The sequence below is a fragment of the Ctenocephalides felis genome, unplaced genomic scaffold (assembly GCF_003426905.1).
Source record: "Ctenocephalides felis isolate EL2017-DRISC unplaced genomic scaffold, ASM342690v1 CF-g0.4_SCAFFOLD_01886, whole genome shotgun sequence".
In the NCBI taxonomy this organism is placed as follows: domain Eukaryota; kingdom Metazoa; phylum Arthropoda; class Insecta; order Siphonaptera; family Pulicidae; genus Ctenocephalides; species Ctenocephalides felis.
In genome coordinates this window covers 169,698,762-169,711,363 of record NW_020538040.1, presented here as the reverse complement: position 1 = coordinate 169,711,363, position 12,602 = coordinate 169,698,762, and the positions used below count along the sequence as shown (strand labels likewise).

The 12,602-nt window shown below is 30.9% G+C and overlaps 1 pseudogene; it reads left to right on the top strand.

Moving 5' to 3' along the window:
* Positions 1-1,609: 1,609 nt before the first annotated feature.
* Positions 1,610-9,733, top strand: LOC113376244 (annotated as a pseudogene).
* The last annotated feature ends 2,869 nt before the right edge of the window (positions 9,734-12,602 follow it).

The window sequence follows — 12,602 nt, the reverse complement described above, 5'->3', positions numbered from 1 at the left end:
CTATAAATATAACAATAATAAATATAACAATACTTTGCTAATATCAGTTACAGATCATATTTCAAATTTTGACTAATTACATAAATATTAAGAATTATAATTATATATAGTCATATACACATACGGTCATATTTTGAAATTTTTTGCTTTTAAAAATGTCTTTTCTGCATATAAAAATAGCCTTGATATTATGCATCTGAGTACAAGTTGTACTCGTCTAAATTACATGCTTGGAGTTAATGAGCGGAACAAGAAATAACTCAATATAATTGACTAAATTTACTAATTCAATTCATAATAATTATATAGAGATTCATTCAACATATACCTTCTTTGGATAAAAATATCAAATGATATTTATTATATCAATTTTTTTTTGCTGGAATAACCATTAGTAAGTGAAAAACAAAAAATAAGGCAAACCCAAACAAAAGCTCGTAATTTATTTAAAACTAAAATTAAAGCTGTATCTCCAGATATATAGATACATTTTCTGTATTTTATTTTACATTTTTGTAAATTTATGGCAAAAATATATATTTTGTTACATTCAAGGGTCGATTAGTAATTAAGTTTTGGAAGTTTAATTTTATATACCTATTTCCTATTATGTTAAAAATGGTTCAAAATGTTTTCACTAATTTCAGTTAAAAATAAGTTAACCAAACCGTGCAGTATAAAAATAAACTAAAATATTAAGAATTAATTGTAATATATATGCATAATATAATAAAAATAAATTTATTTAATTTTATATGGAAATTTTTTTGTGTGTGGTTATTAAATGAAAACATTGTTTTTATTTGTTTAATTGCCGATGTTTCAAAACAATATTGTCACATACAAGAACAAATTTAAACTGAAAGCAATATTGTCACTTACAAGGAAAATTCTGAATGAGAAGACATACACTAACTGAAACATAAAAATAATATTACATTTAATTTTACTTTTTCGCGTGTATATTTTAAATTTTTGAGACTTCCAAAGCCAGAGAAAATAATACAATTAATAACTAACTGTTATACTTATGTTTCTCTTTTATATTTTATATATAAAATTAAATACAACACCTTTATTGTAGAGTCACGAGACTTTTTATCAATTTTCTTTGAAAAGAAATCAATTTCATTTTTTTAACGTTAGAACGCACATCAATCTAACAAAGAAATGAATCAAAACACACAATTTGATTGTTCATGTTTGTTGAAATTATACATACCGTTGGGTTTTGAACTACAAGTATGATAGATAAAAAAAAGTGGAAAATCGATTATTTCGCTTAATTTGTAAATAAAACTAAAATCTTTTATATCATTACAAAATTTCAATATAAATAGAAAAATAAGTATATATACGATTAATTATTAAATTTGAATCAGGACAATATTATTTTACAATATCATTTATGTATTAGTCCCATTATGCGCTTTCAAACTTTATTGAATTCAACGAGAAATTACACCTGACTGACAAGCTGTACGTGAACAGTTCTTAACACAGCATTAAACTTTGTATTATTAAATAACTTTATTCTTAAGAGATACTTAATATAATACGAATATATAGATGTTAATAATTAATGTTTAATAAAGTCACATTTTTTATAATGAAAATATCTTCAAAATTGACTACCCCATTATTCAAGTACATCCACATTTAACATTTTAATTAATAGTTAATTATTAATGATTAAAAATTGTAATTATTTTTTATTTTTATTTTCAGTGTTGTAACGTCAGTCTCGGTAATATGGATGATGGCAGTGGAAGCAAAACGTACTTCGCGGATGCGGCTGGAAAACCTGTCCCTAGGCCTGGTATTAATTCACAGGTGGCAAGTCCAATTAATCTCCTAAACCCCGATCGTTATGAGTTCTACACCTTCGACGACACTGGCGATCTGGTAAAACGACTAATGACTTTAGATGAAATCCAAGGCATTATAGCTGGCGGTGATGGAGATGCAGCACTTTACAGTGATGACCAAACCCTGGCCGACACTGCCGATATGTTAAGTATTCCTCAATCCCCGGAACTTCGCGTAAAAGACGTTGTCGCAAATATCCAAAGTGTTATGAAAGGCGAAATGGAACAACAGAAAAAACAAACTACCTTAACCAAGCCAATGCTAGATACACCTGATGTTTCCGCGACATGGAGTATGATCCTGCCGGCGATTTTTGGAAATACTGGCGGTGATATAATTCCAGAGAAACATCCACAAGTTATAATGACACCAGAAACAGAAGTAGTCGACACCGTCACTTTAAAGAGCAATAGCACAAATGAGCAACCTGCCGAAAGCCGAGAGCCCATCACGGATAAAACTCAACAAAACGAATCAGCAGAATCGTATACAATTTCCGCAACGACTAAGGAAGAACCATTTAGTAAGCCTGTTTAGCTGAATCTGATCTTAAAGAAGATACTAAAAACTATACTCTGATTTCATATACAGGAACGACCGAAAAATATTCATCATCCACATATAAGTTAAATGAACTTACTAAAAAGCCAAACGAGCCAATAGTTTACGAGAAAGTCAATATTGAAAATGCTAATAAACAAGAAACGTTATCTACAATCTTGGATGATAACAATGTAGCATTCATAACAATTAAGCCCTTAGACACTGCAACTACATTAAAGCCACTGAATCTATTATCAGAAAAACATCAATCTTCATCGAATGCACCGACTGTAACAGACGAACAAAGGAAGACACATTAGACGATAAATTATTCTATACAATAGAATATACAAAACCATCATCAGAATCATCTATAGAAATTAAGACATCAGAAACCAACAGAGATCCCACAATACAAGAAAATGACAAAGAGATAACTTCAAGTCTTCCGTCTCAAGAAGTAATTTTTGATAATAACTCAAAACCTTCATTATACAGCGTTGATATTATTAAACCTCTTCATAAGAACATATCATCAGAAGTAGATCATGTTAAAGATATTCCAATCTCGACAGCGCCATCAGTACTAAATATTATATCTGAATCTACCACAGTAAATAACATTGTAGAGCCTGAAATTCTAGATAAGTCTCCTGATAGTAACATCCAAAATAACATTTCACAAACCAAGCCGGATGGTTTAGCTGAAGAAAGTAAGATTGCGCCTACAGTAATTGATTCAATTTCACTAAAGCTAACCACAAATGAATACGATTCCCAAACAAAAGCTGCGCCTACAATGTATACATCAACATCTCCCACTGATAATACTTTTTCAGATATGGCACAGAATACTGAGTCTGATGAAATCATCAAACTGAGGCTACCCAATCACATAAATTGGGCACGACATTTACGACCGACAGTCGCACTGAAAGCTTATATACCAAGCAGCCATATCATAATTTTGAAGAATTACTCCACTAGTCAGCAACTGTATACGATACCAGCCATTTTTGATATATTAAAGATAAATACAACTAAAGATGATGGTGATAAAATACAAACTACATTTGGAGAATCGAGTACCGAAAATATACAAAACCCTAAAATAGCCAGTACGGAAAATATAGATCAAACACAGGAAGATGATTCAAACACTTCCAAATTTACCACAGTAACGTCTTATCAAGATATTAATGAATCTACGCCCAAAGAAGAATTTATAATTCATGCTGGATCCTTAGAAAATGATTACACGAAGAACAACAAGGATCAACATTTTCGTACTACGATTACTATAAAACTACTAATAATGATGATGTAACATCCGCTAAAGAAACATCCAATGGCCAATCATCGACATATACTACAAACAAAATACCAACTACCCAATATGATGAAGTCTTACAAACAAAAACCGATTCAGATCAATTATATTTAACTCAAACAAGTAGTACGTTGACAGAAAAATCGACGGAGAGTCCTATTACTAAAGAAATAAATAAAGTCACAGAATTCGCAAACCCTTCGACGATTGCTGTATTAGATGAATCTGACGATAGCAAATTGAGTACAGCTTATGAACAGGTCACAGACTCTGCTTCCACTAATTTATACACCGAACAGCAAACAACAGACAAAGTAAAAGATTATGATCAAATAAAGGAAACTCCAACGACGACCATAAATACAAAAATATCTAGTGTCACTGAAAATACGGAGATTGCTAAAGAAGACGAGCAAATTAAGAGCGAAGTTTTCACTACACCTTCAAATCAAGATACTCCAGTTACACAATATGTTGACGATGTATCAACTTTAAAACCATATTCGTTATCGGATATAATGGGATCAATGTTTACTAACGTGAATGATGAATCACTAAGTACAAGACCAGAAAGCGATTCGCTGATACTGTCTCTTCAAGAATCATTATCAAATGTTATATCACAGGTGTCAGATGATTCATCTGATACTTCAGTACCTTTGATTCTACATAGTGAAATCACTACACAAAAAGCTCCCTCTAAAATCCAAGAAAATAACGACGATCAAATCACAATGAAACCTCTGTTGTTAAAGAAACGTCTTCTGTATCAATGGAAGCAGGAAGACCGCACACCAAACCACAATATAATGAGTATCATTCATCAGAATCTTCGAGTACTGAAGATTCCTATCCATACGATTCACAATCTAGTGAAGAAAACTATCCAGTAAGTCATAAAGCACCAAATTACACCCCTACAAGAATTATAGACACCACTACTTATTCGCATACATCAACATCTCAGAAACCTATCAAAAACAAATTAAATGACGAAGTTTATGATGATTTGCAAAACAAACACAAACTCATAAACCGCTACTCAACTAAATAAAACTGAAATACATCATACATCTTACAAATGAATATCTGACTAAATCCCGATCAATATCAAGGATTTGGTACCAGAATTGGAACTACAACACAAAAATATTTCACGACACAACCATCAAAACTAAATAGGCATGATACAACTAAGTATATTGAAACTTCTACATCAAAAGCCGATAATTTGTAGATCATTCTTCAGTATCACAAGATAGTGACAGCAGCATAATAATAATAAAAGCTACAACCGAAAGAGTAAAAAATAATAAAGGCGAAAATAAAAAACCTAGCACAATTTATGCGAATACGTACAACACTAACTATAAATTGTCAAGTATCATTCCTATAGAATCATCTACCTACCACCTCAAATTGAACTCAAGTACTCAAATCAACAGCAATAAAATTCATCAAAATGCACAAAAAATAAAACTGAATTAAATGCAACAAATCCTATTGAGTCACAATTCAACAAGGTTACAAATGAATCGTACCCCCAGGACAATATACAAAATGAGTCCAAAAATGAAGACGTGAGCACCATTAGTGATATAAAAATAAATATTGAGAGTAAACTTTCATCAACAACGGAAGGTGTTAAAAACTCTGATACGACAAGTATGAAATCAAATCCTAGAATCACAACTGAATATGAGAAGAACAACCCAGAGCTCTTCCTAACAGAAGCGAACGCAACATTTATTAGCGATTTTAACAATATTAAAAATAATAATGAAGATAATACGCACGAACATGTTATAAAACCTAATAACAAAAATGCTGACGAAGAAAAAACTACAGTTGAGACTGAAGAAATTGGTACAACTAAATTTATTATTAATGCAGGTGAGATTGATTATACTACAGAAACAATCAAGCAGTATATGGTTCAGCTACTATAGATAAAGAATATTCAACTACTAATTCTGAACAAACATCACTAGGTTATATAAACGACAAAACAGTAGAACTTAGCACAACTACAAAAACAATTGTTAGTGATGAAATAATACAGAGCAAGGTTTAAATGAACAATCAACATTATACGACACGTATTCTCCCGATAGTTCTTCGACAGTAGATGATGCACAACAAATTTCGACAATTGATCATAAAACTCATGATCCTATAGAAACGGAAAAATCAACAGAAACTGTTATTAAATCACAATCTACTTCTGCTTATTTATCCGAAAACACTTCAGATAAAATTATAGCTTCAACAATAGCTGATGAATACGCAACAAATGAACAAAATGTAAATGAATATTCTACCACTCAAAAAGAGCTACTTGTTTCTCAACCAGAAAATATACAATCAACTACAACTGTAAATACAGATAATCAGATTACAACTGAAATTAAAAATATAGTTCAAGAAGCTCAAAATACACCTTATACTACATTTGAAAGTACCGTTCAGCCGGAATTCCAACAAACAATTAAAGTTCAAGAAAACTCGAATGATGCCAATCCTACAACTATCACAGATAATATTGAAATAATTTCATCTAAGCCTGCATCAGTTGACTTACAAGCAGATACGTCAGACATATTGATCACAGAAAGCGAAAAGAATAAAACCGATTCACAAACCTTTGCTAATGATCAGACATTAAGTTTAACTACAGTTAAAACGAATGATGACTCTTCTTACGCAGAAGATGAAAAATGGAAAATAGTAACTACAATAAATGCCCTTCAAAGTGAAACTACCAAAGTACCTGCGCAAACAACGTCCATATCAACCCGACAAAAATAGAAAATATACAATTTGTTTATCAAACAACTGATAGCCCAATTTCACCTCAGATTGTTAATGAAGATACTGGAGCAGAACCCATTCGATTCAGTTCCTCTCCTAAAGAAAATTTAGGACTTCTTGAGAGTACCGCTGGCTTAAGTGAAGATATAAGTGAATTTGCGGATCTGTGCAATGAACTAGCTTTCAAATATGGGCAAGCTGTGACAAATAAAGGTATTAGTACATCGCGCGGCTTGGTAATTTCACCATTTGCAGTAACATCCTTGTTGGCTATGATGTTTATGGGTGCGAGAGGACAACATCAGAAGAAATGAATGAAATACTGAAATTAGATGATATGGTGACTTTCAATCCTCATTTAGTATTTAAAAACGTTACTGAATCTATAGAAGTTAATAAAAGGTCTGGTGTTGCCACATCTGCATTTGTCAGAGAGTTGTTTAGTGATAGAACAAAAGTAAACTACTTGGCTTCTATAAACAAAGAGCACAACAGTTTTATGGCGGACATGTAGAGGAAGTAAATTATAATGTAATTAATGATATTGTGAGAAGAAGAACAAATCTTCTTGTGAAAACGACAAACATGGGACAAAATTCCAGAATATTTGAAATCAAATGTGATTACACTAAGACCGCCATTGGCAGCCCTATCAGCAAATATATTCCAGGTAATGTATTTGAAATTAACAAGAATATATAAATAATCAAACAAATTAATTTAATGATTTATTGTTAATTTAGACTGACTGCACACTTGGGTCATCACGGGAAAGAGATGGTGAAATGTTCTTCATGGTACTTCCTTCTAGCAGACAACGAAAACTCGTACCTATACCAGCTGTTGTTTATCGCTCAGGATTCTACGCTGGTTATGATGCGTCATTAGATGCTACCAGCCATATCTATAGGCGGACCAGACAAAATAGTCAGCACAATATTTGTGATACCAGGACAACAAGGACAAGTTGCACCGGGAGATAACTTGGAAAGCCTTGAGAGAAGGCTCATCAACACATCGTACAAGGACAAGGCATGGTCTAGTTTAATGCAATGTTTACTTGAAAGACCAGGACTGGAAGCTCAAATACCAAGGTTCTCTCATCGCTCCATTATAAACGCTACAACCGCCCTTCAACGAATGGGTCTCGATACGTTATTCAACCCAGATGAGGCAGATTTACGCGGTCTTAATGGCATGACAAAAGATCTGTACTTCTCTGATATGTTGCAAGTTAATACGTTTACAACGTGTGGAGAAGACATACAGTGGGCGATTTCCATCATACGGAATTCTATCCGGCTTCAGGATATAGGTATACTGATTTTTTACACATTATTAACTTCCCGAAGGAGAAGTTTGTTTTCATAAAAAAATCCGTTTCGCTAATTTTATGTTTTCTCGACGTTTCAAGCATTCTGAATCGAATGAGACCAAATTCGGAAAAAGTATATGTGTGTTTGTGTATGTGTATGTGAACAGATTTTTGCCCTAAATCGACGTTTTCTCAAAACGGCTGTGCAGATTTCAAAAATTTGAAAGCCATTCGATGTATCTCGATGAAGACTAGCGTTTATCAATTTTGCGCGATGATCAGCAAAGCCGTTCCTTTGTAAATTGCATAAAAGTGAAAACATTTTTCGTCCACGTTTTACCCGCAATGCTGAATCGATTTTGAAAACTCAAAAACTGTTCGAAAGATATTGGTTGGGAATCGTGCTATTTGTTTTTGGTAAAGATCGGCCAGGCCGTTTTCTTGTAATAAAGTGGTAAAAAAAAATTCGGCGATTTTTATGATTTTTTTTTTGACGGTAGATACCATAGTCTTATAGATCATACTAAAATATTACGGCCCTACGACAAGTCGTTTAGTTTTAAAAATTCTTCAAAGTTTGCAAAATTAGTATCGTTTTTTTGGCATTTGTCAAAATTAGTCCTTTCATCGACGTTTGCTCAAACCGATTTCAGAAATTTAAAATCTAATTGATGTATCTCAACGAGGACTATCGTATGTCAGTTTTGTGCGACGATCTGCCAAGCCATTTCTTTGTAATTTGAATAAAAGTGTTAAACTTTTCGTCCACATTTAAGCTCATACTACCAAATCGATGTTGAAAAATCAAAAACTGTTCGAAAAATATTAGTTGGGAATGATACTGATTAGTTTAGGTAAAAGTTTACCGAGCCGTTTTCATGTAATTAACTGTTGAAAAACAATTTTGAGCCGATTGTTATGGAACTTACTGATCTTATAGAACTTACTGAAATAGTACGGCTTTACGACAAGTAGTTTAATTAAAAAAAATCATCAAAGTTTGAGAAAATCAGTAGTTTTTGGACGTTTGTTAAAATTAAAATTAGACGATTTACTTGGTATAACAAGAGTACTTAGTCTTAATGAACATACTAAATCATTAAAGCCCTACGGAAACTGGTTCAATTATAAAAATTGTTGATTTTTGAAAATTTGCTTTTAGAAAATACTTCGAGTTAACGTGTTCGTTATATGTAATAAATCCACTCGGAATACTTTTAATCACTCATAAGTTAATTTTTTTTTTATTAATTAAAGCAATTATTTATACATTTCGGGAAGTTCATGTAACTTGCCTCAAGGCAAAATACCAATACCAGCTAGTTTATTGATTAAGTCGGGAAGTTCATGTAACTTGCCTCAAGGCAAAATACCAATACCAGCTAGTTTATTGATTAAGTCGGAAAGTTCATGTAACTTGCTTCAAAGCAAAATACCAATACCCACTAGTTATAACATACTTTTACATATTATTATGTGATATTTCGGGAATTTTAGAATTAAACTTCTAAATTATATTTAGATCCAACAGAGAAGTCGAGGAGGAAGAAAAACAGAGGTTATATAGAGAAGCTCTACGTCGTTACGAAGAAGCAAATCGATCGGTCGACGAAGCTCTGATCAAAGCTCGCACAGCAGACGAACCGAGAGATTACCAGCGAGCTTTCCACGATCCTGTTCACGATCCCAGTTACCTGTATCTGCTTGGCGCTGAGACCACGACAGGCGCGCAATCCCGAAGGCAACGGACGAGCACCCCGATTGAGACTAGATCGTCCTTTCCTATACTTTGTTCGACACAATCCCACTGGATTGATTTTACATATGGGAAGATTTTAATCCACGTCTACTTTAATAATAGTTGATCTTATCGACTTAAGGGGCACAACTAGTGTAACCGCCTAAAAAAAAGGTGATTTTTGAGAATTTATTTAAAAAAACTACTTTACAATCATTTCAAAATTTTAGGAATATATTTATACATGTTTTAAGAATACATAGTAAAATTTTGAAGAAAAAAATTAAATATTTTTTAAGTTATCGTCGATCTCCAACGGTGCGACAAAAAAAAGGTCCTTCACTGCTGCAGTGATTCCGGCCTTCTACGTGGATGAAATTTAAAAAAAAAAAATTTTGTTAACTAGATAATATTATCTGTAAAATGAACTACGATAAAGAAAAAAAATCAAAAATTGACAAAATGACGGCGTTTTTTAAAAAAAAAGTCGAATTTTACCCAAAATTTTGGTCGTTTTTGGACTGCCAAAATTCGATTTTTGATCCGATCAAAAAATCGATAGTTCATTTTACGGAAAATTATATATAGAACATGTAAAAAAAATTTGATAGTGATCGGATCATTTGTTTTTGAGTAATCGCTGCAACAAATTCGGAAAATGCTGTTTCGAGAAAAACGCCTTTAAAGATTAAATGATCGTTATACTATATACTATATATATATACTCTTTAAATGGCTGTAATTCAAAAACTATTTAAGATATCGATTTAAATTTTATTATGTTATTTTTAAAGGTATAACCTATTGAATAATAGAAAAATTGAAAATTTTTTGAAAAAATCACACTAGTTTTGCCCCTTAATTCTCTCGTTTGATCGAGCACACTAAATAAACAAACGGTTTTTAAAACAAAAAATGTATAATAAAATTATGTATAAAAAATGGTAGAACCATTTTTTATTACTCAAATTCTACTATGTCATTATCCAAGATAATAATGTAGATTTTATTTAACGTGCAAGATTACATTCAAGCTTCGACATGTAAATGTCTAAATTAGTTTTATAATTTATTCAACTGCATGTTTCGTCGCTTAGTCTTTAAGTGCGAAATAAATTATTTGTTTTTTTTATTTGACTATTGTCACAAATATGAAATTCTTTATTTAAAAAATGAATTAATACCATAGAGTTAATTGCTCTAATGTGGCCTTAAAAAAGACGCTTTGCCAATATACAATCGTTAAAACTGTTGTGTATATAAATACATATATTGATTGTTTCTTTTCCGAACAGTAAATCGAATAATAAAAAACAATTTGTTTTTTGTAGATGTTTTTGATAACGACGTTTCGGAACTAGATACGTTTCCATCATCAGGTTTATTCTGTCAAAGACAATGTTTTTTTTAAACTATTGACTAACATTAATTAATGATGGTTATTACAGATTATTTAAAAATTATTAGGAATAGATTATGTACCAGTGTAAAGAGTAACGAAAATTAACTAAAAAAAGTTTCATATAAAATTTATTACAGGTAAATAATTTTGCTTCTCAATTTTATATAAACTTTTTTTTTAGTTAATTTTCGTTACTCTTTACACTGGGACATAATCCATTCCTTTATAATTTTTCTAAATAATCTGCAATAACCATCATTATTAATGCTAGTCAATAGTTTTAAAAAAAACATTGTCTTTGACAGAAAACCTGATGATGGAACGTATTTAGTTCCAAAACGTCGTTATTAAACATCTTCAAAAAACAAATTGTTTATTATTATTGGATTTACTGTTCGGAAAAGAAACAATCAAATATTAAAAATCCAGGACTTATCTATTGAATAATACTATATAGACTTGTATATATTCATTATATATGTATATAAAATTATATGTAAATATACATAAATATAAATATATATGTATGTATATACCCTTTAGATGCAAAAATATTATTGTAGTTAATTTTTTTAATGCAAGGGTCAAGTTCGAACAGCGCTTAAGGTAACAACTCACTTTATAAAATTAAGTTGCAAAAACAAAAAAGTATATTTAAGTACCACAAGTAATACTTTTAACCAAAGATATTTTGATTACGATTGCACCTAATGGTACTTTAATCATTTTCACGAAGTAATTGAGTTGAATTGCATAAAACAGGACCTCACTTGCATTGCAACAATATTTGGATATTCTTACAAAAATAGAATTGTTGGATTCATACAAAAATTCATTGTATTAACATAAAGCTTTACCGTGTTGTATGAATCGATAATTATATGACCGAGCAAAAATATAAGGTATGGTTTTGTTCAAAAATATAAATAAATTAGGTATATGACTAAGAAAACATTTGTAAATATTAAATATGTTTCATATAATGAAATATTTATGATAGAAATTATTGTGTGGCTATAGTGCATTTTTTTAAGTGATCGTCAAATCATTAAAAATGCGTTTGAAATGTTAATAAAATAAACAAAATTTTAGGGACAGCGTCATACGTTAAAAATATGCAAAAACGTAAAGTATTAATCGCTGGTAGAGTATGGTATTGGGCGGTAATTTATTTTTTTAAAATTAGTTGTTGTTTACTATTTTTACGTTTGATTTTGGAAACTCAACTATCGAATTCAATTCTTAATCGTAGACCCTGTTACTGGCGGTCACCGATTGGACTTTTAAATTAATGTGATATTTGAGTTTTCCAACTTATCTTCTATTTTTATATTTACATTATTTACTCTAAACATATTTATGCCATTATTATTAATATTCTTAATATCACTATTATATTACATATGTTATCACACCTATTTATAAATTAGATAATGTTTCTTTATGAGTAATAATAATAACAATAATTGTATATACCTTATGTTCTTTTATTTATTATATGTTTCCCTAAAACAAAATTACATTTCTTGTCATTTATGTACCTTAATCTTTCAGGCTTCTAAATAACTTCACTTTCATTGAGAATAATAATATA